The 25,452-nt window shown below is 40.4% G+C and overlaps 1 protein-coding gene and 1 pseudogene across 2 annotated transcripts in view; both read right to left on the minus strand.

Moving 5' to 3' along the window:
* Positions 1-20,481, minus strand: part of LOC308418690 (centromere protein W-like) — a gene marked incomplete at its 3' end in the record, with an annotated part of 58,295 nt that extends 37,814 nt beyond the window's left edge. Inside the window, exon 1 of the mRNA XM_080914107.1 lies at positions 20,381-20,481. The remainder of the gene's footprint in view (positions 1-20,380) is intronic.
* Positions 12,860-14,721, minus strand: LOC308418337 (preferentially expressed antigen in melanoma-like protein 7; annotated as a pseudogene). Its single transcript has 3 exons — positions 13,717-14,721; positions 13,380-13,401; positions 12,860-13,252 (listed from the first exon to the last, which is right to left on the minus strand). The product of its transcript is annotated as a preferentially expressed antigen in melanoma-like protein 7 (transcript).
* Positions 20,482-25,452: the final 4,971 nt, after the last annotated feature.

Genomic DNA, 25,452 nt, shown 5'->3' on the forward strand with positions numbered 1-25,452 from the left:
AATCTCTTTCTCCAGTTTATTAAGCTCATCTGAAGACCTATTTCCATCATGCTTTTCAAACTCTTTTCCATATGCAGTATTAACTGCCCTTGTAGCTTCCCCAGGGCTCCTTCACAAGCCCAAATTCTGTCTTAGAGTGTATACCCTAATTTCCTTAGGTAGGTGATGATAGGGGGTCAAATAAATATGTTCCAATTTTTCCAGGTAGGTCAGTTCATCAATCCACTAACCGACACTAACCCTCACAAGGTCCAAACTCTTTGACCCACTCTTTATCTTTTTTATTATACTTATATATTCCAGTTTTCCCTAGTAATATTTCTTGATTACATTTTCTATTATTAGAGACCTTCCCATATGGGGGCTCTCACCATTGCTCATTAATCCAGTTAGCCCAGCTATTTCTTCCTCTATCTTGTCCTTTGTATTTTCTATGGAGATCCTTGTCCTTAATGACCCAAGCCCAGTCTTTCTTTTCCTTGTGTGTCTTTATGTTTTTTAACTACTAAAACTTCAGGTTTCTCAAAAACATTTTCTGCTTCAAATATTTCTTAGTACAACTTAATCATCATGAGTTGGCTAAATTTTCCCAGAGAACAATTAAGGCAGTCAACCTCCACATCCAGAACCCCTTGTCCCAATATGCATGGGTTGACTGCTTGAATAGCCAGGGCCAGAACAGTTTGTTCATAATAGACATCAAAGCCATTTCCTTCTCTACTAATGCCCTCAATCACTTTCCCAGAATTTTTTACTAGAGTTATATTTAAGGACAAATATTATATAAGAAAAGGCAAAATAGACAAACATACAAGAAAGAGTAACTCCATCTCTATACTAGAAAGCCAAAGATGCTTTATTCAGCTTGATGGTGCTCCTGCAGCAGAACCTGTGTCATAGTGATGTTTTTAAAACCATGTCACATCTGACATGTCTGGCCTCAGTGGAGGGATGTGCCTAACCCTGCAGAGGCTTAATTCAACAGAGTTGTGGGATACTGGGGGGGGGGGGAGATAGGGCACCTTCTGAGAGGAGAAGGGGAAGAGTGGGGGAAGGGACTCTGTGAGGTGAGACTGGGAAGGGTCAGTGATTGGAGTGAAATAAATAAATAAATAAATAAATAAATAACAGAAACAGAATACTTTAACAAGATCGCATAACAATCATTTAGTAGCCAGCTACATCACCCAACCTAATGTCCTCCAATTCCACTTTGTGTCAAGTAAAATAATTTTATTGATTTTATATCTAAATAACATTTCATTGTGTATCTATATCACATATCTTTATCCAACTATCTGTTGGGAGGCACACGGATTGGTCCCAAATTGTGGCAATTTCGAACAGTGCTGTTAATAAACAATGAATCTCTTCAATGTGTTAATTTTGTTTTATTTGGATAAAAACATCTGGAGGTGGGAGAACTGGGTCATATCACTTATTTTTAGTTCCTTGAGGAATCTCTATACTTTGAGGAAATGCCATAATCTACAACAGCTATGATAATTTTTATTCACACCAATAAGGTATGAGAGTTCCATTTTCTCAATGTCTTCACCAAAATGCTTTTGTTTTTGTTCTGCTTTGTTCTTAGAACAGCCATTCTGAGTAAGTGAGATGGTATCTCACTGTGGTTTGGTTTGGCATTGAGAACTGAACCTAGATCTGTACACATGCTAAGCATGTGTTCTACTACTCTGCCTATTGTGGTTTTATTTGAATTCCCTTGATGGCTAATGTGTTGAACATTTCTCACATCTTTTTGCTTTTTTTTTTTAAAAGATATATCCATCCAGATCATGTGTCCATTTTAAATTGGATTATTTATTTTGTTATTGCTGATTTTTGAGTTCCCGACATATTCTACATGTTAATCTTCTCTCAGATTAGTAGAGTGTAAATATTGTCTATAATTCTGATTGCTGTTGCTTCACTCTGTCGATTATTTGTAGGAAGCCGTTGGTGCCAATAGATGGCGCCAGATTCCCGCCCATTATTCAGCCTACAAAAACCTTTCCCCTCGTGTTGCTTGGCAACCACATAAGTCATAGCCCAATCTCGGGGCATGTGAATGAGCTACTGGAGGATGCACCAATCAGGTAGCAACACAAGTCTCTTAGGCATATATAGCAGTGCATTTCTCGCCCACGTGGAGAGAGACCCGGTAAGAGAGATCGCACATGTGGAGAGAGACCCGGTAAGGGAGATCGCACGTGTGGAGAGAGACCCGGTAAGGGAGATCGCACGTGAGAGAGAGACTCGGCAAGAGAGATTCGGGAGAGAAGACCAGGTAGGGGAGATGCCCTGACCAGGAGAGATCGAGGGTTTAGGAGGAGATCTCTATACAGGCAAGCACGCGGGAGATCGCCTGTCCAGGGAGATCCCACTAGGCAAGCACCAAGAGAGATCGCCTGCTCAAAGGAGAAGTCCCCTGCTCAAAGGAGAAGTCCCCTGCTCAGGGAGATCCCCTGCTCAGAGTATTGTACAATAAAGGTTGTTCGCAGAAGAATCCTGTTGTTGCATGCCTTTTCCTGCCGGTGGGAAGTGGGGCGCGAGACAATTATTTCCTTTACTGTACAGAGACTTCTTAATTTCATATAATGCTAGTTTTCTGTTTTGTCTTTGTTATTTGTGTCTTTGAGGTCTTAACCCAAAAAGTTTTTTCTATACTGATGTCTGAGGTTTCTGCTGTGATTTCTAGTTGGATTCTAGTTCCGTTGCTTTCATATAAGATTTATTTATTGCTTTGTTTTGTTTATTGAGACCAAGTCTTATTATATAGCTTTGGAAGGCCTTGAAATCATAGGGATTCACCTGCCTCTGAAATTCAAGTGCTTAGATAAAAGGTATTGAAAGACCCCTGAATTGGGGAAGCCCCTCACTCAAGTACCGGGAGAACTCACAAAGAGCCAGTCTTGCTGCAATCAGGTAAGAGGTGTATTTAGGAAATCAGAACTCTGAGGACAACTCTTATCTCACACAGGAGATAGAGGAGTCGACCCCGAACTCAATTAGGGGGACATATTTATAGGGAAAATTACATAGGTAGTTAGCAACAAATGCATAGAAATTACATTGGTTTATTCAAATTGGCATTTTCTGTCTGCTTTTGGATATGATTCAACTCCAGACTACCCTGTTTTGGGGCACACTGACCTTCATACTTGTTTTTCTCTGGACTGCAGAGTCAGACTTTGTCAACACCATATGGTTTGTGGTGTCTGTGATCAGGCCACTTCTTGAAACATGTTATGTTATTCTTAGCCTTGAGGCATACTTGTCTCCAGGGTAGGGTTAGTGGGGCTTAGCTTAAAATTTTAACTCTTTCAGTATATACCACCACACCTAGTATCATATAAGTTTTTGATCCATTTAGAGTTGATTCTTGTACGGTAAGATATAGTTTTTTTCTTCTACATATGTATATACAGTTTCTAGCACCATTTATCAAATGGCTATCCATTATTCTGTAGGACCCCCTTTTGGGGACACCCACTCGAGTCTCGGGACATGGGGTTACCCAATAAAATGTGAGAGACCTTCTTGCTGCAAAAGCACGAGGTAGTATTGAAAGACCCCCAGAGGGTATCTTCCGTCTGAAGAGACCCCTCCCAAGGAGCAGCGAGACCACTCACTTCGGATGCAAGTAGCAAGAGGTTTATTTACACAGGTACCTGTGGGCACACAGTCTCTCAGAGGACTTGTGCACCGGACAAAGGGGCAGTCCCCTTTTTATAGGGCTTGGGGGGCAGAAGCAAGGTACAGAAGCAGAAGCATAGCAACAGGGTTTTAATTGGTTAGTTTAAATGAAACCAGGGTGAACTGGGGACAAGCCTCAAGTTCTTCAGAAAGGGTGGCCTTGGCCCCTCTTCTGGGACAGGGGTATTGTTTTTCGTCCTTGTCTCAGCATGTATGGCAAAATATTGTGTCTTTACCCAGGTCCAGGTGGTCAACTACAGATATCTTGTTTGGCAGGGACTGTGGCAGAAATATGGCTCCAAGGACACAACTCTTGGTACCAGTTGGGGGCTGCAGCTTATCTGAAAGCTGGGCTTGTCTGAGTGTCTCCCTTTCTTTGTCTATTGCTAGCTGGCCACCCACTGGTATCTTGCTGGGCCACCTGGGACCCTGACCTAGCCTGCCCTGTGTGTGCACAGCCTTACAGAAATGGCATTTACTGTTGCTAAGCGGGGGTCTTTCAGTATAATGATGGAGCTCCGGGCCAACATGTATCTCATGCAGGAGACAGAGGTATCGACTCTCAGACTCGAAAGCTGGGGGTTTTTATAGGGAGAGGGTCCGCTGGGAAGAATTAGTGCAAGTACAAAGCTTACCCAATACTCACTGCAGTCAGGAAGTCAGGAGCCTGAGCCCCACACAATGACATCTTCACCCCATTTTCCTCTTCCCAGGGCCCTGGTATCTACACAAGAATTAATTACACTCTGGGGTTCTGAAGTCCCAGGCACCATGGTGTTTATACAAGATAAGTTACCGCTTCGCTAATGACTATGAATACCAGAGCTCAGAAATCCATGGTGCCCAGATGTCCCAAGAAGGCAGTTATGCCCTAAATCTCCTAGCTAACAACTGACAAGACACCCCCTTCTGTGTGCTCACCCCTGCATTCCATCTCCTTATATAAGAGACAGCCTAAACAAATCATATTCAGACAACTAAAACTAAGGAAAGTATAGGAAACATTATTTCTCCTTAAAGAGAGAAGTCAGCATTGCAGAGACTGTCAGATTGTGAAAGGTCTTAATTATTAAAGACTAAAATATACTATGAAGAAAATACCAAAAACCAGCACCAGGATTATTAGACCTTGAATTTAATTTCCTTTCAATTCAACTTTATTTATTGAAAATCACTTGACTGTAGACATTCTTGTGGAACTGCCATCTGTCCCATTACTTATATGTCTGTTTTCATGTAGATACTCTAAAAGGACCATACAACATTAATAGATCCATGCTTGCCTTAACACAACTAATTTCATAATGAAAGTACTATTCAGGCATAAAACTGCCAAAAAAAAAAAAAAAAAAAAAAAAAAATTCAGGCTGGAGAGAGATGACTCAGAGGTTAAGAGCACTGACTGCTCTTCCAGAGGTCCTGAGTTCAATTTCTAGCAACCACATGGTGACTCACAACCATCTGTAATGGGATCCAATGCTCTCTTCTGGTGTGTTTGATGACAGCAACAGTGTACTCATATAAATAAAATAAATAAATCATTTTTTAAAAATGCCAGTCCATCAAAGTCCATAGTTCTGGGAAAGTCTGTAAATGTACTAACCTTTCTTTTTGCTTCTATAGTTCCACTTCTAGCTAACTGTTCTCGTTAACTTAATTATGTCAAAACAGGACATCAGTTTTGTGCTTAAAACCTCATCCTGAGAAAGGCTCAGGGCTACACTGGAATCTTAAATACCCAGTATAGTCACCAGATGGCTAATTAAAGACTTTCTGTTGGCTTAAACCCATGTCTGAATAGCCTTCTCTGGTGTATACCCAACAACAAATACCATATTGGTTTGGTTACTATAGCTCTCCAAATCAAGTATTGTGATGATTACAACTATATTGTTTTTGTTTTATTTTCTCTTTTTACATTTCTATTCTCCCCACCCCGTGTGTGTGTGTGTGTGTGTGTGTGTGTGTGTGTGTGTGTGTGTGTGTGTGTGTGTCTGTGCCAGTAAAGCCAAAAAAGGATATTGGATACTCTGGATCTGGAGTTATAGGCAGTTGTGAGTCATGACTTAGATGCTAGGTATAGAACTCCTGTCCTCTGAAAAAGCAGTTGTTAGAACATGGTCAAAACAATGATGCATAGTGAAAAATGGCTTGGGGAACTGTGAAAAAGCCTCTAGGAAAAAAGACTGAGGGCCTTTTACCTCAGGTACATTGTGTTCCCTGAATTGTTCTTGGGTATGATTTCATGTCTCTTATGACAAACATTCAATTTATAATATGTGTTTACTCTTGTTGGATGTCAGAACATAGCTATAGAATTCAATCTAGTCAGGGTATTCTGATTCTGAATATTGCCTTCTGCCTTGCTTTTAAACTTTTCCAGATATGATCTATAATATGTGCAATTGTGTTTAAATTCTGAGAAAGTTCTGAGAAAATATTGCTCTGATAATATTTAGTATGTGCTTATTGGCATTTATTTACATGTTTTTTATCATGTTTTTCTGAACTCAAACAACCTTCCTTGGATAGTTTCTTTCTTTGTAGTTGATTCATGTAGATACCATGTACATTCGCATATACTGAAACTGAAATAGGGTTGTTTAAACCATTAGACTGTAGTCTGTTCACTTTTCTGAGACTCTCAGATCCAGGTCCCACATGCAAGATCTGCACAAGTTAACAAAAGTCAACAGCAGTGAACACTTATCCACTGAGCCATCTCTCCAGCCACTCCCCTATTCTTTTTCAATTCAGTATTGCTTTGGCAATTTTAGAATTAGTTTTTCTAGTTCTATAAATTATCTAGATCTAATTTTTTATATTGACACTATAAATTCCATTCAGTCTTCATGTGTGTGTGTGTGTGTGTGTGTGTGTGTTTTCAATTCCTTTCATCAGGGTATAATTTGCATTGTAAAGGTCTTTCAGTTTCCTGGTTAAATTTATTCTTTTTTTTTTAAGAATTATTTATTTATTTTATGTATATGAGTACACTATAGCTGTCTTAGACACAACAGAAGAGGGCATCAGATCCCATTATAGATGGTTGTGAACCACCATGTGATTGCTGGGAACTGAACTCAGGACCTCTGGAAGAACAGTCAGTGATCTTACCCTCTGAGCCATCTCTCCAGTCCAAATTTATTCTTTGAAATTTAATTTTTGTAGCTATTATGAATGGTTTTATTAAATTTCTCAGCAATTAAATACTTGGTGCACAAAATATAACTAATGTAGTTGAGAGTGTATCTCAGTTGGTATGAGTGTTTGCATAGCATACAGGAAGCCCTGAATTCAGTCTCCAGCACTTTATAAACTAGTTATACACCACTGTAATCCTAGCTCTTGGAATATGGAGGCTGAAAGATCAGAGAGGTCATCTTCAGCTACAACCTATGCTAGAGATCCTGATTCAGGGAAAACAAAACAAAACAGAAAGAGGAGGGAGTGAGTAAAAGCCCAAACAAAACGATGATTTTTATATGTGGAAATTTTTGTATCTTGCAACTTTACCAAATCTTTTCATCAATACTAATGGTCTTTTGATTTTTTTTTATAGTTTTCAATGTATAGAATCATATTTAGAGTCAGGCACAATGGCATACATTTTTAATTCCAGCAACTGGAAGGTATAAACAGGTGGATCTTTGTAAATTCAAGGCCATCTGGGTATACAAAGCAAGTTTTAGGACAGCCAGGGCTTTTACACAAAGAAAAACTGAACACACATACACACACAACATACATACACACATACAAACTCACACACATAAATATACTCACACACACACTCACACACACACAAATACACAAATAAGAATCAAAAATCATATTTATAAACAAAAATTTGGCTTCCTTCCTTTCTTCCTATTTCTGTACCTTTATTATCTTTGACCTGAATGCTTCCTCTGGCTAAAACTTGAAGTACTATAATGAATCAAAGCAGTAAGAGTAGACACCCTTGCCTTAACCCAGATGTTAAAGGAAAGCCTACAGTTTAAAATCCCCTATTATTTTACATTCTAAGAAACAGCTTACACAAGAAATCATTTTTCTCCATGAGATTTAGGTAAATCCCATCAATCATGAGGAACATTTCCCCTTATGTATCTATAACAAAGTCAAACATAGGAAACCCAACTCTCTATTCTCTGTCATACTTGACTAGCTAAGATTAAAACTATTTATAGTCTAAAACCATAACTGTAATATAATAAATTATGTTATAGTTATAATATAATAGTTATAAGCTAACTGTAATATATAGTACTTGCTCAGCTGACTAAGATTTCTACTTGTAAACCAACTTCACTATTTTTATCTTATCTCTACTTCATGGATTTTTCCCTATACATCTATAGCAAAAGCATTCTAAAGAGGTTCTCTGATCTTCAGACTAGGGACAGATTCCTGTCATTTTTGACCAAATAAAAATCTTGCTTGTCTATATTTTTGTTTGTTTCACAGAGAGCTGGTGTTCTTATTTAGGGTGTGTTCCTGCTAAAAAGTGTCTACTACTATGGCACACATCATGGTGACTGAGAACCCACTATTAAAAATAATTTCGGAATTCTGGGATGGAATAAACACATGAAAATGATATAAATCTAGTAGGGCAGATAACTGGCTTCTCAGTGAGCAGAGCAGAGTCACAAGGTATCAGTGCATGAAACTAGAACAAAGGTACACAGCTGCCAGCAGGGATTTACCCTGGACCACCTACTAGGAAGAAGACTGTAAGAAGCAGACATTAAAAACTGCCTGCCTCCAGCCACCAGATAAATAAAGGATAGAGATTTATAAATGTGATTTAATTGCTTTTAAGTCTAGAAGGAAATATATAGTTTTTTTTTCCAACCACTGGGGGATTTCGTCCCTCAGTTCAAAACTGATACAAAGAGCTTACACTGAGAAGCTGAGAGGCCCGGCTGTGCAAAAAGCCAGGCCAGCTGCTAGGAGGAAAACAATGAGACATAGAGCCATATGGTAAGCACAGCAAGTATTAAGCTCCACAGAATGGAGAAGGTAGAGAGAATGAATGAACAAATGCTTTAAAGACATGTAAAAGTCTTGCCAGGGCAGATTCTCATGTAAAACCACATGAGATTTCTGGGATTGCCTACCCTACTATGACAAAAATAGAGCCTGTAAATAGATTTATATAGCCAGTAGAAGAAAAGTTCATTAAAGTTAAATACAGAAATGTATAAATATTATTATTCAGTCTTAAAAGAAAATTAAATCAAAAGCAGGGAATAGAAAGCCTAACCTATCTCAGACAGTAGAAGCTTAGGCCTTGAGAATTATATAAAGAGAAAGGGGCATACTACAATATATACCCACAGAGGTATTAATCTCCACAGTAGGGAGGATTTAAGTGCACATATGTATAAATAATTTAGGCCTTGATCTTATGTAGGTTGGGGTAGTGTAGGACCCACTTTTGGGGACCCCCACTTGAGTCTCGGGACACGGGGTTACCCAATAAAACGCTAGAGACCTTCTTGCTGCAAAAGCACGAGGTAGTTCAATGGCGGAGCTCCGGGCCGATACGTATCTCATGCAGGAGATAGAGGTATTGACCATGATACTGGAAAGCTAGGGGTTTTTATAGAGGGAGGGTCAGGAGAGAGGGTCAGGGGCTGAGAAAAATTATCAAGAGTACAAAGTTTACCTAACACCCACAGCTTATGTGCAGTTAGAAAGTCAGGAGACTGGTGGAGCAGATGCTTATCTAAGTCAGCATACACGTGGTTAACATCTAATTTACTTTTAAATAGACTCAATGAGAGGCTCATTTGACTGATAACTCAGTTGTAAAAGACAGCCTGGACCAGCTTCTGCATTCCTATCTTATCTTTAAGGTCACTTAACCTAGCCTCAGGAATGTTTTAACAATGGACTTAGCTGGGCATGCCTGGACTTGTTTTACAAAGTTCTCAGTCTTAGGCCTTTAAGCTTACAAACTACCCTTTTTTGTCCCAACTTACATGAGTTTTTTAGACCTTGAATTTAATTTCTTTTCAGTAGGAGATAGCAAAGAAGCACTGTCTCAACAGAGAATATTTGTTTAGATTGCTTTAATTGCTTTAAATTGTTTTAATTAGCAAAATGTGTGCGGTTTCAAGATTGGTGGTTATATTAACATTCCTATGGGAGAAAAGTTAAGCTATACTTTTAATGATTTTTAGTTATTGGACCAAGGACATGCTGTTTTGGGAGAGAGGCTCTGTACCTATGTTGACAGGAAAGGAGAAAAAGCTCCAGACCCCTTCCAGAGTGATATCAATCAGATATCACAGGAGAAGTCCACCTGAAAAATCTCGAAAAAAAAATTGAGAAAATAAAACAAGACAGGTAAATATATATGCTGATTCTTAGACATGGCAACAGTCCAGTAACTGGCTTAGACATAAAAATGTCTCTAGCCAAAACTTCACCTAAAATGAGACAACAATCCTTAAGATTCTTCATGTCCTCCTTCATATGAATGAATGAAGTTTTATTACAATTGGTTATTGATAGAATTAACTTGTAAAATAGACAGTTGTCAGGGACTGGAGAGATGGCTCAGTAGTTAAGAGCACTGACTGCTCTTTCATAGGTCCTGAGTTCAAATCCCAGCAACCACATGGTGGCTCAGAACCATCTGTAACAAGAGATCTGATGCCCTCTTCTGGTATCTCTGACAACAGCTACAGTGTACATAAACAAACAAACAAATCTTTAACAAAACAAAACACAAAAAGATAGTTGTCTTTTCTCTGCTCAAACAAGGAGCAAAATTTCATCCTTAACTGACCCGTGCACCCTGCCCAAACCATATGAGTATCTTAATGGTACTAAAAGTTTGGTTGTGAGATTGATATATTACAGAATGTACAACATTGACAAGATTAATCCCCAGATATGCTGAATTGCTTTTCCAGTACTCTATTTACTGATGCTGTTCAGAGACTTGCTTACAGAATCACTTCAGAATTTACTACTAATTCCAGATGATCTTGCCTCATCCAAACTTTCAGATGAATCCAATCAGAATGTCAGTCAAGCCCTGAGCATTCTAAGTATACAAAGACTGGATAACAGATATTAAAGCTAGCTTTAAATCTAACCAATTTTCTAATTTTTCTGTCCCTCCCCCCCCCCAAAGAATTTCTTGTCACCTCTATTCAGCAGAAAGAAATCATGGAGAGTTGTCAACTTGATTCTTTAGGTTTGTGTGTATGTTTACAGTTATTTTAGTAATTATAAATAGGTTGTCATCTTAAGGGATAATTTGGGAATGGTCATAATTTGAACAGGGAGGAAATAGATAAGATGGACTACTAAATTTATTCTTGAGCAAAGCATTGTGTAGCCATATATATCCTTATATTGATAGAAATCTTTATAACTGATATGAAATTGAAATTACAATTTCTTACATTGGTATAGAATTTATATATCGATATAGAATATCATACAGGTAGATAACAGATAGATAGATAGATAGATAGATAGATAGATAGATAGATAGATAAATAGATAGATAGATATAGAAATAGATATCAAATAGCACACTTGGTTATTGGTTCATGCTAAGGAAGGGTAGCTCTTGACCTCTTGGTCACAAATTTGACTAAATATCCTTTTGTAAGCTGGGGAAGGGTACCTTGAACGTAAGCCTGCAATTATTTCAGTAATTGACTTGTCCAGTTCTGGGAAATAGAAACTCAGACCTGGTCTTCTGAACTGCTAGTTTGCAGCCTGTCATGGAATCAGCCTGGCTTAAGTCAAATACTCCTTTCAATAAATATAAGAACATTTTCAAGATTTATTCTTATTATTTTTAATTGTGTGTGTGTGTGTGTGTGTGTGTGTGTGATGTCGGTGTATGGGTGTATGCATGTGAGTATAGGTGCTCAAGAAATTTTAGATCTCTGGGAGCTAGAGTTTATGAGCCTCCCAGCATAAGTGCTAAGAATCCAAATTAGGTGTGCTGCAAGAGCAGGAAGCACTTGTAACTGTTGAACCACTTTCCCTCAGATGGCATGTTTCTTTTCCTTTTGGTTTTATTTTTGAGATTATAATATAACTACAACATTTCTCCCTCACTTCCTCTAAACCTTCCCATATATGTTACACTCCTCCATGCTCTCCTTCAATTTTGTGGCTTCTTTTCTTCCCACTAATTGTGATTACATATACATTTGTATATGCATATGTGTGGGGAGCCTTCACCACAGGACTATTGCCTTAACATCACCATTGCCATTTAACTTCATCTACCATTTCTTTCTTTGTTTGTTTTTTGCCACATTCTTTATTGATTATATAGATACAAGGAAACACAATGGCTAGACTCAGGCACATCTATTATGTAGTTCCTAGGGAATGGCAATACGTTCAGAGAGGACAGGAACTTCTGTCCATTTCATGGAACCATTAATGTGCAACAGGCTGACCAGAGGTTGGGAACCCTGAAGAACAGGGCCTCAAAGTCAGGTGGTCCACAAGCTGACCTTGGAGGTTTCTGTTAGTGACCTCATGAATCTGTAAGTGCGGTTAAATAAAAGGAGATGGAGTTCAGGGTCAGCCTAAGCTACAAGGCACCATTAGAAATAAAAAGGATTAAAAATGTTGCTGAGCTTCCATCCCTTTGCTCATTTTTGTGTGCTTCAGCTATCTTCGATGCCCCCACAGATCCTAATAGCTTGACTACCCTGTATTGCAATCTGCTGTTCATTCACCAAAACTCCCATCCTCAAGCTTTGACTTTGCATTACTACCTTCAAGACTTTACATATATGACCCACTGGGCAGATACAAAAGTGGAAATGTCAGAATAGCTTCATTGCACGTTGAGAGGCCTTATGGAAAAAAAACTTAAACAACACAGTATCCCTCCATCCCTGTGTACAGTCAAAGAACTGTCCTGACTATAATCTTGAGAACCAATCAACCAAGAAGCACACCACAGAAAGAATATCAGGTTCTCAGCATCTGACCATGACTTCACATGTAGGAGAAAGCCAGTGAAGAAGTCAGTTCTTATAGGAGTTTGGACCATTGTTTGCATCATACTAAGAAATGTCCAAAACCATTTTTTCTGAGTCCTCTGGATGAGAAACCAGTCCCTAGGCATTCATACTATCCAGAAGGAATATTCCTGTTGTTATTCCAAGCATCCAGAAAATGTAGCCTTTTTTTCATAGATACAATGTGTATCATAGTTGTAGCAGGAATATGTACCAAAGCAGAGTGACTTGGGCTGCCTTATAGCTATGAGTGTGTTCATGAGCTCCTCACAAAGCTGGAGAAATATCTCTACTTCAACATAACTCCACTCATTATAGAACTCTACTGGAGCAGGATGCTGTTCCATAGTCAGCTGGCTCTTGTTGGTAGTGTGGTACAGAAGGTTCTTCAGAGCATCCATGGAGATGTTATTGTCATAAAAATTGATGCTAGTGAACTGGGTGCATTGGGTCAGGGCAGACAGAATGATTCTGAGGTGAGAGTCATTCATCCTACAGTCTTCTAATCAGAGTCTGCAGAGTGTCTCCAACTGAAGAGTAAAAAGTTGTCAAAGGACACTGATTCCTTGCCCTAGGGTCCTCTCCTCTGCAGGTAATTGCACCCGGAACTTTCTTGAGATTTGAGTTCCCAGAATAACCACAGAAGGTCCCGATCACCTTTGTGGAATGTTTCAACGCCCTAGGTGTGCCCCAGGCGTATGACTCTTCCCCTTTGAATTTCCTCATTCTCCCCCTGTCCTCCCCCTCTTTTGTGGTTTTTGCCTTTATAAGCCCGTCACAAGTTCAGGCTGGGGTCGAACTCCTCTACCCCTGTGTGGTGTATGAGTCTCGACCCCAGCATGCTGGCCTGAGATCTCGCTCTGTTTCACTTTCAATAAAATTCCTCGTGCGATTGCAGCAAGTCTGGTCTCGGTGCCTCGCTGGGTGCGCGCCTCTCCTGGGATTTGAGTGAGGGTCTCCCTTCGGGGGTCTTTCACAACACTCACTAAAAAACTCTGAGAGGCGTGACATTCAATGAAGTCAAAGAAACACCTTTCAAGCACAGTTGTTTAAGCTGACTGTAGTTCCAGTGCTGGGCAAATGACTCCAAGTCTAACTGGGAGATCTGGCACAGAGTGATAGTCAGGGACACCAAGGGAGCCTCCAGACATTTGAACAACTTATCCATGTGGCCTTTGAGAAAATAGACATTATCAATAGTGAGATGCTGAAGACAGCTGAGTTTGGACAACAGAGAAATGATCTTGGAGACATTACTCCTCTCTACGTATGTGTAAGTACTTCTTCCGAAGATCCGTACTCACATGAGTTTGTGAAGATTTCTCATCTTGCTGATGCAAGGTACAAGTTTTGCCAATTTAGACAGATTCCCCACTGTATTTAGTTCCAACTCCTTGATGAACTCTGACTGTAAAGTTTTTAACACCTTCCTTACCTTGGACACTTCTAATGCTCCAATTTCCAACTTCTTACAGCACAAATGCAGGAAACCCTTTCTGTCCTTGGGCCACTGCAACAAACATGTTTGGTGTTTATCTTCATGCTGAGAAGACTTGAAGGAAAGGTCACAACACTGCCTCCTTGAGTGGATCTTTGTTATTTGCTTCTCAAACATAGTTTCTATTGATTGGTTTCTACCCTCTCTTCCAGCATGCATATTCCAGGAGTCATGGTATCCATTCCTCAAATCAACCACTTGAAACTTCCCCATCCTAGGGCGATACTTCCATTTCAGCCATGTGTCAACTCCATCAAGTATAGCCTGAAAGGTCTCCAAGTTGGACTTATCTGCCAGCAACCCAACAAGAAGGCAAGGATAGGGCCAGTATTCCACCAGGATCTTAATCATCTTTGCTTTCCTCTGAGTGTCAGCCTCCTTGAACAGTGGTGGGAAGTGCTCCCTTGGTAGGTCCCGCAGAGTAGAGATGGTCAGCACCTCCTTCCTCACCATGCTCTGTGCAGCGAGCTACAAGAATGTGGGTGGGGTTTCCAAGTCCATTTTGATGGATCTTTAGGGAGATGATCCTGATTAGGACACAGGTGAGAGGCTCAAGGGATCTGAGTGTCGTCTCTGGCTCCAGTGGCACATTTTCTCATCTACCATTTCTAAAGCTACTAACAAAGCCTGATTTAGTTTCTCTTCTTGTATACATTTCTATTTACTGTAGCTAAGGCTGTTTTCCTGTAGGTACTTCACACTGTAATCTACTTTCACCCTTGGCCAGTTACCATGGCAATATCTATGTTAGTCTTCCCATTGCCCTGTTTTCTCTTCAGTATAAACCTGTAACCCCTTGTAGTAAATATTTGGACTTGATCAGAATGTTCTGTCTTGCCCAATTCCTTCGAGTGTCCTCACCTCCTCTCCCAGGTCTATTGTTGACTGACCTGCTGGCCGGGTCACATATGCACATAGATTCTGAATATAACCTGCTCAGTCTATATAATGTGTTTGACACTTATCAATTGTGTGCTTTTCCCTGGGGAAGACCACCTTTCTTGCTCCCAGGTTTCTCAGATATCTACAGTTGTTTGGGTAATGTTGAGGCCTAGTGAGCCTTTCTCCATCCACTTTGGTTTGGCCATGAATGCCATCCTTGTTCAGCCTGGATTTTGGCAGCTGTGTTGGTGAAACATTATAGATGTAGCTTCTGATATTCAGAGGAGACAAAACTGTACAGCAAAGTCCCTATTCTTCTGACTCTCCTTATCTTTATACCACTCCCCTCTTCCACAGTATTCCCTGAGCCATAGGTGTAAGTGTATTTTCTAGGTATATCCACTGTGACTGGACTCCCCAGTGCTGCATTTTGATTGATTGTGGTTTTCTATAGGAGTCTCAGTTAAAAGAAAAGTTCCCTTCGTGAAGGGTGAAGACTACATTTGTCTGTGGGTATAAGGACAAATGCTTATAGATTGTTCTTAGGGAAGGATTATGCTGATTTAGTAAACTAATGGTTGTGGATTGTCCTCCAATAACCATGACTTCACTAGTACTAAGTAGTTAGCTAGGCTTCCAGTACCAGACAAGGTTGTCCTCTTGTTGAACCTGTATCAAGTATAATTAAAGAGTTGTTGGTTACTATGAAAGCATTTGTGCCACTACAGCTATTTTATCAAGTTAATCATTGATGTGTTTTATAGGTTCAGAGCTGAGTAGGACTATTGGTTGTCTCTTTCATATACATGCCTCCATGGTGTCTCCTGGTACCATGAAAGCTAGTCCTCTGAGAGGAGGAATTTAGGTCTGTTACAGATTGAGGGTCTCTGGGACGTTTCTGATGTGCATGGTGTCTTTACCAATAGGGACTTATCCTTCACTTCTGGGTGGTAACTAAGGACAATAGCAATAAACTGTAAGGTTGGGGAGTCTCTTGGACAGTCCTGGCCAACAACTCATTAAAGAGTGTCTCTTGTCTAGTATTGGAGTTTGTTAGGTGATCCTTGTCTCTTTGATGGAGCACCTTCAACCCAGGTGAGAAAAGTTAATTATAATATATTTAAATGCAAGATTATAATGTATTTATAGGGTTTTTAGGTAAATAGTTAATAGTATAATTTCTTGTGTCTTTTTCAGATATCCATAGTTATTTTACCCACCCCCCTCTTTCTTCTATATTTACCTCCCTCTCTCTAAAGAGCCCACCTTTCCCATTTCCCTTATCTGATCACTTGTATCTTATTCCCACTTACCCTCTTTCTCACTTCTGTATTTACCTCCCTTCCCTTTCCCATTTTCCTAGTTATATCACTTGTGCCCTGCTATTCTCCTCTCTCCCACTCACCCACATCCTAGCAATCGTCCAATTTTACTTTCCTAGATTTTATAATTACTTCAGGTTGTATATTCACATCTAAAGATTTGGTGTTAGCAGTCTTCGATGAGAGAGAACACGTGATATCCCAAGATCCTATTTTTAATAAAATGAAATATAAAATGGGTGGAGAATTTTTCCAAGTACAACTACTATTTCTTCAGTGTCCAACAAGTACCACTGTATCCCTAGGAAGACATACTGAGGTCATAACCTGTGGGGATTCCTTGCAAATGAAGCAGAGTAATAATCCATGTGACGCAAAAAGGAAAGCATTCAACATGACTTACTTAACCACTGTTGGCTGGAAAGCATGTCAGGAAGATCATGAGGTTGGCATGACAGCCAGGAAGCAGAGTGACTACACACACACACACACACACACACACACACACACACACACACACACATCCCAGTGATGCTCCTCTTCTAGCAAGGTTTTACCTCTTAAGATTCCATAATCTTCCCTAATGGTCCCACAACATGTTCAAATACACGAACCTCTCAGATATTTCACATTCAAACTATACTCTATCTTTGGGGCTCTTTTGTTGTTGAGTATATCTGTTTGTCTCAGGATGCTGGAGATTGAACCTAGGGCCTAACCTTAGCTAAGCATCCATTCTTCCACTGACCTCCTTTTGTCCGGCTCTCATCAAAATATGGGACTCCTGGATCATCAGTTCAATGAGCAACAGTATTAGAAACATCAGTAATTTCAGATCCATAGAAAACCAGAGCCCTCTTCTGGCCTACTTTGTCACCAGGCATGCAGTTACACACATGCAGATAAAATACTTATACACATAACAAACAAATCTTTTCTTATTTTTGAGATTGGATCTCACTATGTAGGCATGGCTAGCCTGAAACTTACTAAGTAGACCAGATTGGTCTTGACCTCAAGGAGATCCATTTTCCTCTGCTTCTGCTTCTTCTGGGGAGCCCTCACCACAGTACTACTGCTTTGACATCACCGTTGCCATTTATAAATTCATATACCATTTCTGAAGCTACTAACAAAGCCTGCTTTAGTCTCTCTTCTTGCATAAGTTTTCATTTGTGCAAGTTCTCACTTATGCAAGTTCTCACTTTAGTTTCTCTTCTTGCATAAGTTCTCACTTATGCAAGTTCTCACTTGCATAAATTCTCACTTTAGTTTCCCTTCTTGCATAAGTTTCCATTTACTGTATCTAGAACTGTTTCCATTAGGTACTTTCCGCCTGTGGCCAGTTACCATGGCAATATCTACATCAGACTTCCTGTTGCCCCGTTTTTTTCTCCAGTATATAACCTCTAACTCTTTGCAATAAAAACAGGACTTGATCAGAATGACCTGTCTTGTCTCCTTAACCCCTCTCCCAGGTCTATCATTGACTGACCAGGAAGGCTGGGTCAACTTCTGCCTCTGCCTTTGCCTCCAAAGTGCTGAATTAAAGGCAAGGGCCACCATACCCTGAGAAATATATAAATCTATTATTAAAATGTTAAAGCAAAAAGGGAACTGGAGATGCAGCTCAATAGTAGAGCAGCACATGTTTGCTATGTAACAAGGCCTAACTTTAGTCCTTCTGTCCTTACCACAGACAACCACCACATATGACAACGACCACATTTCTACAGACACAAAGTTAATTTTGCTGTTATAGACTTCCTAACCAGAGAAATAAAACCTAAGGCTCTTTTACAGGAGGCAGTGTTTATCGTATACCAGCACACTCTTTAGGGATTTTTCTTTAAAGGCAGAGCCATGAGTATCCCAAAGCAGAGCTTTTTATACATTTTTGGCTTCTTCATCTCCTGTATTTGGTAACTTATATATTGAGTGGGTACTTTAGGTTACTGAGAGATTTGATTATGTGTACACTCAAAGACACTAGATGTTTTTTGTTTTTCTTTATGGCTCTCCAGGTTCATACCACACTGCTACTCTAATTTGACTTAGATAAGTGGTCAGGAGAAAACAAATAAAAAGTAAGCTTAGATCTGAAACTGCAAGCCAGTGCCAATTGAATTATTACTTTTTAAAAGACTTGCCTTGGTCATGGTGTCTCATTGCAGCAATGAAACCCTAAGGCAGAAGTCGGTACCAGGTAGCAGTGGCCAGGCAGCATTTGCAGGGCACAGCATATGAGGGCTTTGATAATGAAACTCATTCCATGCAGCCAGACCCATGGAAACCCCTCTTCACAAAGCAAGGATCTGTGGGTGAATTTTGGTAGCCTCAATGCTTACTACCTAGATCCTGTGTGCTACAATTCTCCTTTCTTTTGCTATTCTATTTATACCCATAGAAATATTTAGTTTTACCTTGTCAGTCATGGGCAAGGCCAGGACCATGTAACCTGAAAGTCCCATGGATGATTCTGTTTTTCTCAAAATTATTTCAAGAGGTAAAAGCCTCCTCTCTTCTCTGGAGACCTCTAGCAATCATCCAGATGTGGCCATTAATTCTGGATTTTTGGGACACATAATCATGTCCCTAAAAAGGCAGCTACAGTCCCACTGAGTATGCTTGTAATAGTTGTGGAGAGAAGTGGGCCCTGCTTGTATAACTGTTCTGGGGAAGTTTTGTCTGGTTAACAAAGACTTGAAAAATGGGGAAGCCATGTCTGATTAACAAAGGCTTAAAAAATGGTTAGGAAAGGTTGTTTGGTACAATGAGCACATCTCTGCAATTAAAAAGTATTATGACAGAGGAAACAGAGGAATGCTATTTGATGGCTGGGGAAAAGACTAACTTTATATTGTAATTTCAAAGATAGAGGGGTGCAGAGAGCACTTTTGGCACCTCTGAACAGTTGATGGCGGAGTAATATTAATTATATTATCCCAGGACAGCCTGGGGCTGGCCAAGGCAGGAATCTGGCTTCTGCTACACCCTGTAAGGGCTAGTATCCAGCACTTCTACAACTGAAGTTTGGGCAGGGCTCTCAAGAATAAGGCTACAAGGAAGTACATCTACATCTGAAGGGGCAGGGCTTTTAAGAATGTGGCATAGGGAAGTACAATCCTATTTGAAGATGCTCCAGGCGTTATCCTTAAGAACGTAGCTCCCCACTGGGCAGATTCAGCCAAGGTAGGCTCAGCATTCTCTTTGTCCTTTGAGACCTCCTTTTTGCCCTTGACCCTTTCACCGGACCTCCTGTAAGATGTTTACAGGATCTTTGGTTGTTATCTCGATTGATCCCAGTCTCAGAACCCATGTTACCTTTTTGCATGTAATTAAAATGATTTAAAAAGAGGACAAATAAAACCAAGCTTCACTTTGGCCACGAGGCTTAGGCCTCAAGTCAGGCCGAAGTCATGATGCAGCTTTAACTAACTTGTCTTGTAGGACCGACCCCCTTTCAGGGACCCCTACTCGAGTCTCGGGACACAGGGTTACCCAATGAAATGCGAGAGACCTTCTTGTTGCAAAAGCAGGAGGCAGAGGAATCGACCCTGAGACTCGAAAGCTAGGGGTTTTTATAGGGAGAAGGTCAGGGGCTGGGAAGAGTACAAGGTTCACCCAACACCCACAGCGTGACTATGCGTCAACAGAACTTTACGTAAAGTCGGGAAGCCAGGAGACTGGTGGAGCAGATGCTTATCTAAGTCAGGATACAAGTGGTTAACATATAACTTTTAAATAGACTCGGGAGGGGCTCATATGACCCGTGACTCAGTAGTAAAAGACAGCCTGGACAAGCTTCTACATTCCTATCTTATCTTTATGGTCAGTTAACCTAGCCTCAGGAATGTTTTAACAATGGGCTTAGCTGGACATGCCTGGACTTGTTTTACAAAGTTCTCAGTCCTAGGCCTTTAAGCTTACAAATTACCCTTTTTGCCCCAACTTACATGAGTTTTCAGATCTTGAATTTAATTTCCTTTCAGTCTTTCTTCTTTCAATCCTCGCTCCGGCTCTGGAAGAACCTGTTGTTTGCCCGAGCTGGTCTCAGATAGAGGGGAACGAATGAACTTATACCTACAAAAGGTCCTTACACAACTGTGTAACCACATTTGCTGCCAGCTGGGCACGTGCTCATATCCACAGGACATAGTTGGCTAGACATCTATTTTTGCCTTGCTCAAACTGTTCTTTGTAGTACAAAATAAGGTTGGGGGTGACTGGCCAAGGGGGAAGAAGGAGGAAGGCAAAGTATTAGTGAAAGACCCTCTCCTGCTTTAGCTGCAGTAACGCCATTTCGTGCTAGGCCCAGAGCAGGCAGGGATAAAAAATACTGAAACAAAAGTGAGCCAGAGGACAGCCCAGTCTCTGTCAGAACAAAAATATCTGCAGTTGACCACCTGGACCAAGGCAAGGACATCCTGCTACACATGTTGAGGCAAGGACATCCTGCCACACATGTTAAAGCAAGGACAAAAAACAACTCCTTGTCCCAAAGGAGGGGCCAAGGCCGCCCTCCTCTTCTGAGAACTTGGGTCTGTAAGGCTGTGCAGGCTGGGTCGGGGTCCCAGGTGGCCAAGCAAGATACCGGTGGGCGGCCAGCTAGCAATAGACAAAGAAAGGAAGACATTCAGACAAGCCCAGCTTTCAGATAAGCTGCAGCCCCCGACTAGAACCAAGAGTTGTGTCCTTGGAGCCATATGTCTGCCATAGTTCCCACACTTAGATAAGCCCAAGGCAACTATTCTCAGGAAGCTGCAGCCCCAGCTGGTATCAGGAGCTGTTTCCTTAGAGCCATGTCCTTGGGCTCACTCCCTGGCCATATTTAAACTAACCAATTAAAACCCTGTTGCTATGCTTCTGCTTCTGTACCTTGCTTCTGCCCCCCAAGCCCTATAAAAAGGGGACTGCCCCTTTGTCCGGCGCGCAAGTCCTCCGAGAGACTGTGCGCCCACAGGTACCTGTGTATCTAAATAAACCTCTTGCTACTTGCATCCGAAGTGAGTGGTCTCGCTGTTCCTTGGGACGGGTCTCTTCAGACGGAAGATACCCTCCGGGGGTCTTTCATTAGGCGAACATATGAGGCTTTTGTATGACTGATATTATGATTTCTTTGAATAAAAACAAACAATAACATTGCTCAGGGTAACAGGTTTATGATTGTATAAATAAAGATGGCTCAAGCTACTAGGGCTGTAGGACCCCCTTTTGGGGACTCCCACTCGAGTCTCGGGACACAGGGTTACCCAATGAAATTCGAGAGACCTTCTTGCTGCAAAAGCACGAGGTAGTTTAATGGCGGAACTCCGGGCCAATACGTATCTCACACAGGAGACAAAGGTATCAACCCTCAGACTCGAAAGCTGGGGGTTTTTATAGGGAGAGGTTCGGGGGTTGGGAAGAATTATCGAGAGTACAAAGCTCACCCAACACTCACAGCTTATGTGCAGTCAGGAAGTCAGGATCCCAAGCCCCACATGTGGCCTCCTCACCCCATTCCCCCTATGTGAAAGCATAGACTCTTCCCAGGGCCCTGGTATCTACACAAGAATTAACTACACTCTGTGTTCGCAGTCACAGGCACCGTGGTGTTTATACAAGATAAGTTACAGCTTTGCTAATGTGAATTCTGGAGCTCCACAATATATGGTGCCCAGATGTCCCAAGAAGGCAGTTAAGCCCTAAATCTCCTAGCTAACAACTGACAAGACACCTCCCTCTGTGTGCTCACCCCCACATTCCATCCCCTTGTATAAAAGACAGCCTAAACAAATTATATTCAGAAAACTAAAACTAAGGGAAGTATAGGAAACATTATTTCTCCTTAAAGAGAGAATTCAGCATTGCAGAGACTGTCAGATTGTGGAAGGTCTTAATTATTAAAGACTAAAATATACTATGAAGAAAATACCAAAAATCAGCAACAGAATTATCAGACCTTGACTTTAATTTCCTTTCAGGGCCACTTGTTTGAATGTCAACTGGTAGTTAGTATCTCTGTTCTCGCTGTTGCCATACATCTTCTATCCTTAGTTCCACAACTCTACTGTAATGCTGGTCACTGGAAATCAGGGACTGGGGTATTGTTGTGATAGACCTAACTATGCTTTTGTTCATAAAAATGTGGATTTGAAGACTTTAGGTTAGGAAAGCAGTTGAATGCTTTAAGCTCTGCTTAAGTTCTCCATACTAGTAGAAGCATAGAAGATGGTGGTGCTGAGGAGGATTTAAAATGTGAGAACCTGGCTCGAGAGGTTTCAAAGAAAGTGACTGCTTTATACCCCTGCTTGTCTGAAGAGTCTGCCTAAAGCTAAGGTGACTTAAGATGAATTGCATTGGCAAAAGAAATCTCAAAACAGCCTATCATAGACTCTATCCTGTGGTTCATTATTATAAAGAGCATTTTGATGAAACAGAGTAAGCTGAGAAATTAAAAATACAAAATGTATAGTTCAAGGATTAAAGGGGCACCAAAAAGTGGAATGTAACTAAATCCCGTGTTCAAGGAGATAAACAGATTAAAGATATTAAATAGAATTAAGAGAGTGGTGGACTTGGGGCAAGATCCCACCCAGCTAAGCTTCCATCTTGTAAAACTGAATTAAAGAAAAACTTAGGTCCAGTTATAGTGGTATGTGCCTTTGATCCCAGCACTATGAGTCCAAGATCAGTCTATAAATCAAGCTCCATGACAACTAGGCTTAGGCAGTGAAGAAAATTAAAAAAACAAAACAAAACAAAACAGAAAACTGGTAAAGATGTAATAGAATAAAGGAGGCCACATTCCATCCCCAGAAAGCTGGCGTTAAGAGTCAAGAATGTAAGAGAGGGGTTATGGAAACTACCTCTGTGAGTAAGGAAAGTCACTGAGGCAAGATGTGTAGCAGAGGTGTCCCAGCATAGAGTTTTAGAAAGAAAAGGGTTATGGAATCTCTGAGTTTAAGGAAAGCCTCTATGGCCAGGTATAAGGTAAGGGTGGCCTAGTATGGGGGCCCAGAGAAGGCAACTTTATGATCCTTTGGGCAGTCTAGAATGTTAATGGGGATCCAAATCCAGAGATACTGTTTTAGAATTAATCTGCTTCCCAGAGACAAAGTATTCCACGTATTTATAATAAAGGAAATAAATAACAAAGGAAACACACTTTAATATTAGCATGCATCTGGCTCTGACTAATACCCACAGAGGAGGCAGTCAAGAATGGATATTAGTAACTTATATACCCTGTACACTTATATATGGTTTCATCTTTAATTCTTTCAGGACCTAGCCCCAGGTTACACTTTGGACAATTTAAACGGAGACTGAAAGGCTGGCTATTTGGTCAGATGGGAGAGTTACACAGCAAAGATACTGCCAGAATTATTTTTTAAGCACACCAGTGTTCATTTAGAATAGTTGTTACCTCAGTTCATCTAGCCCACCTGGCAGAATTATGGTTTTTAAATAAGAGAACAGGGGACACTGGCAAACTAGAACTTGAAAATAGTTGTGATCCTATACTGCTAGTCCCCAAGAGGTGCCCCTTAGAGGTAATGGGCCTCATGGCTGGTTGCAAGACAAGGTGGTCGGTCTCCTTTTGTGTTTGGGATGAAGACTAATTGAAGGTCATTCTTGATGAAGAAACATTAGCAGAAACTGAATAAATATCTTTTATTCAGCAGATGTAATTATTATCTCAAAGGCTTACTGTTAAATTTTAAATTCTTTCTAAACTCTTGCTGGCCAGTTCAACTCAGCTGTTCTGGCCTAAATTCCTCTCCAAGCTGATTCAATCTGGCTTCTCTCTGCTTCAAGCTGAATTGTTCTGCTTGGCCTCAAACTAACTCTGGCAGTATGTTCAAATTTTCTGTCTCCTTATCATTCTTACTTGTTCTCTCTACAACCTGTCTCTGTAAAGCTGTGCTGGCAAAAACCACTTCAGTGAAAACTCTTTCTTCTCTACCTGAACTGCTCTAAGTTGCTTTTCTTCCCATCCTATTCTCATGAGAGTTGGGTGTATCTTATCTGACTCATTCTCTGACTCATCACTTTGTCCTCCCCTCAATTAGGCATCACTTTCAAGTTTGGAATTAAAGGTGTGTGTTAACAATGTGTCTGTATTCCAGCAGATCATACTGTAACACAGGGCATTTCTACATCCCAGTTAAATCACATAGACCCAGAGAAGGTCTTTGGTTGTGACCCCTTGCCAGAGTACCCATGTTGTTGGACTAAAGTTCCCCAAAAAACTTTCTTAGCAACCACAATTTAAATTATAAAGTTTTTATCCCTATAGTTTCTAACAAGCTTGGTTAATGTACTACTTATTTTGTAAATCCCATTGGAAAAGAGTAAGAATGGTACCATAATTTAGGCCAAATTGAGCAAGCTTATTTGGGTACTCAGAGCCAGCCAGCTACTGCCTAGACCTAAGTTGGTTTAGAGAGAGCAGTTCTAAGTCTATTTTTTTTCAGAGCTCTTTTAAGGAAGAGTAAAACAAGTAGTTGTAAACATGTTTAGAGAACTGAGACAATGGCGGTAGGCAAAGTACAGAAAAAATTGAAAAAGTCATCATGTGGGTTGTGGTTAATGGTTGGAAAATGTTCTTAAAAAGAGGTCAGGTTCCAGGAAACAGAGAATGAAAAACAAAAACTGAGTTTTGAAATAGAAATTTATTTAGCAAAACAGCAAAATGGCTCCTGGCTTCCAAATGGAGTCAGGCATGTTCCTTAATTTCCAGTCATAACAGAGGCAGTGTGCCTCTAACTAAATACAACTTTATATAATATTTTCTAAACAAATTAATTGGTAAACCCTTTATAACATCAATTTTATTTCTTGAAGTTTTCCCTGCATCAATACAATGTAGATTTCATTCTTTTAAACAAAATTAATGCAACAGATAAAAGAAACATAAAGGATAACTTCCAAATTTTTCAAAAAATATCCTTTTCTCAATAGGCCTCAACAATGCCCACCTACCCCCACCATCATCCCTTTTGTGCAGGATTTTAAATCTTAATATAGGTAAATTGTGCTG

Source organism: Micromys minutus, assembly GCF_963924665.1.
Source record: "Micromys minutus genome assembly, chromosome: 3".
Taxonomy (NCBI): Eukaryota; Metazoa; Chordata; class Mammalia; order Rodentia; family Muridae; genus Micromys; species Micromys minutus.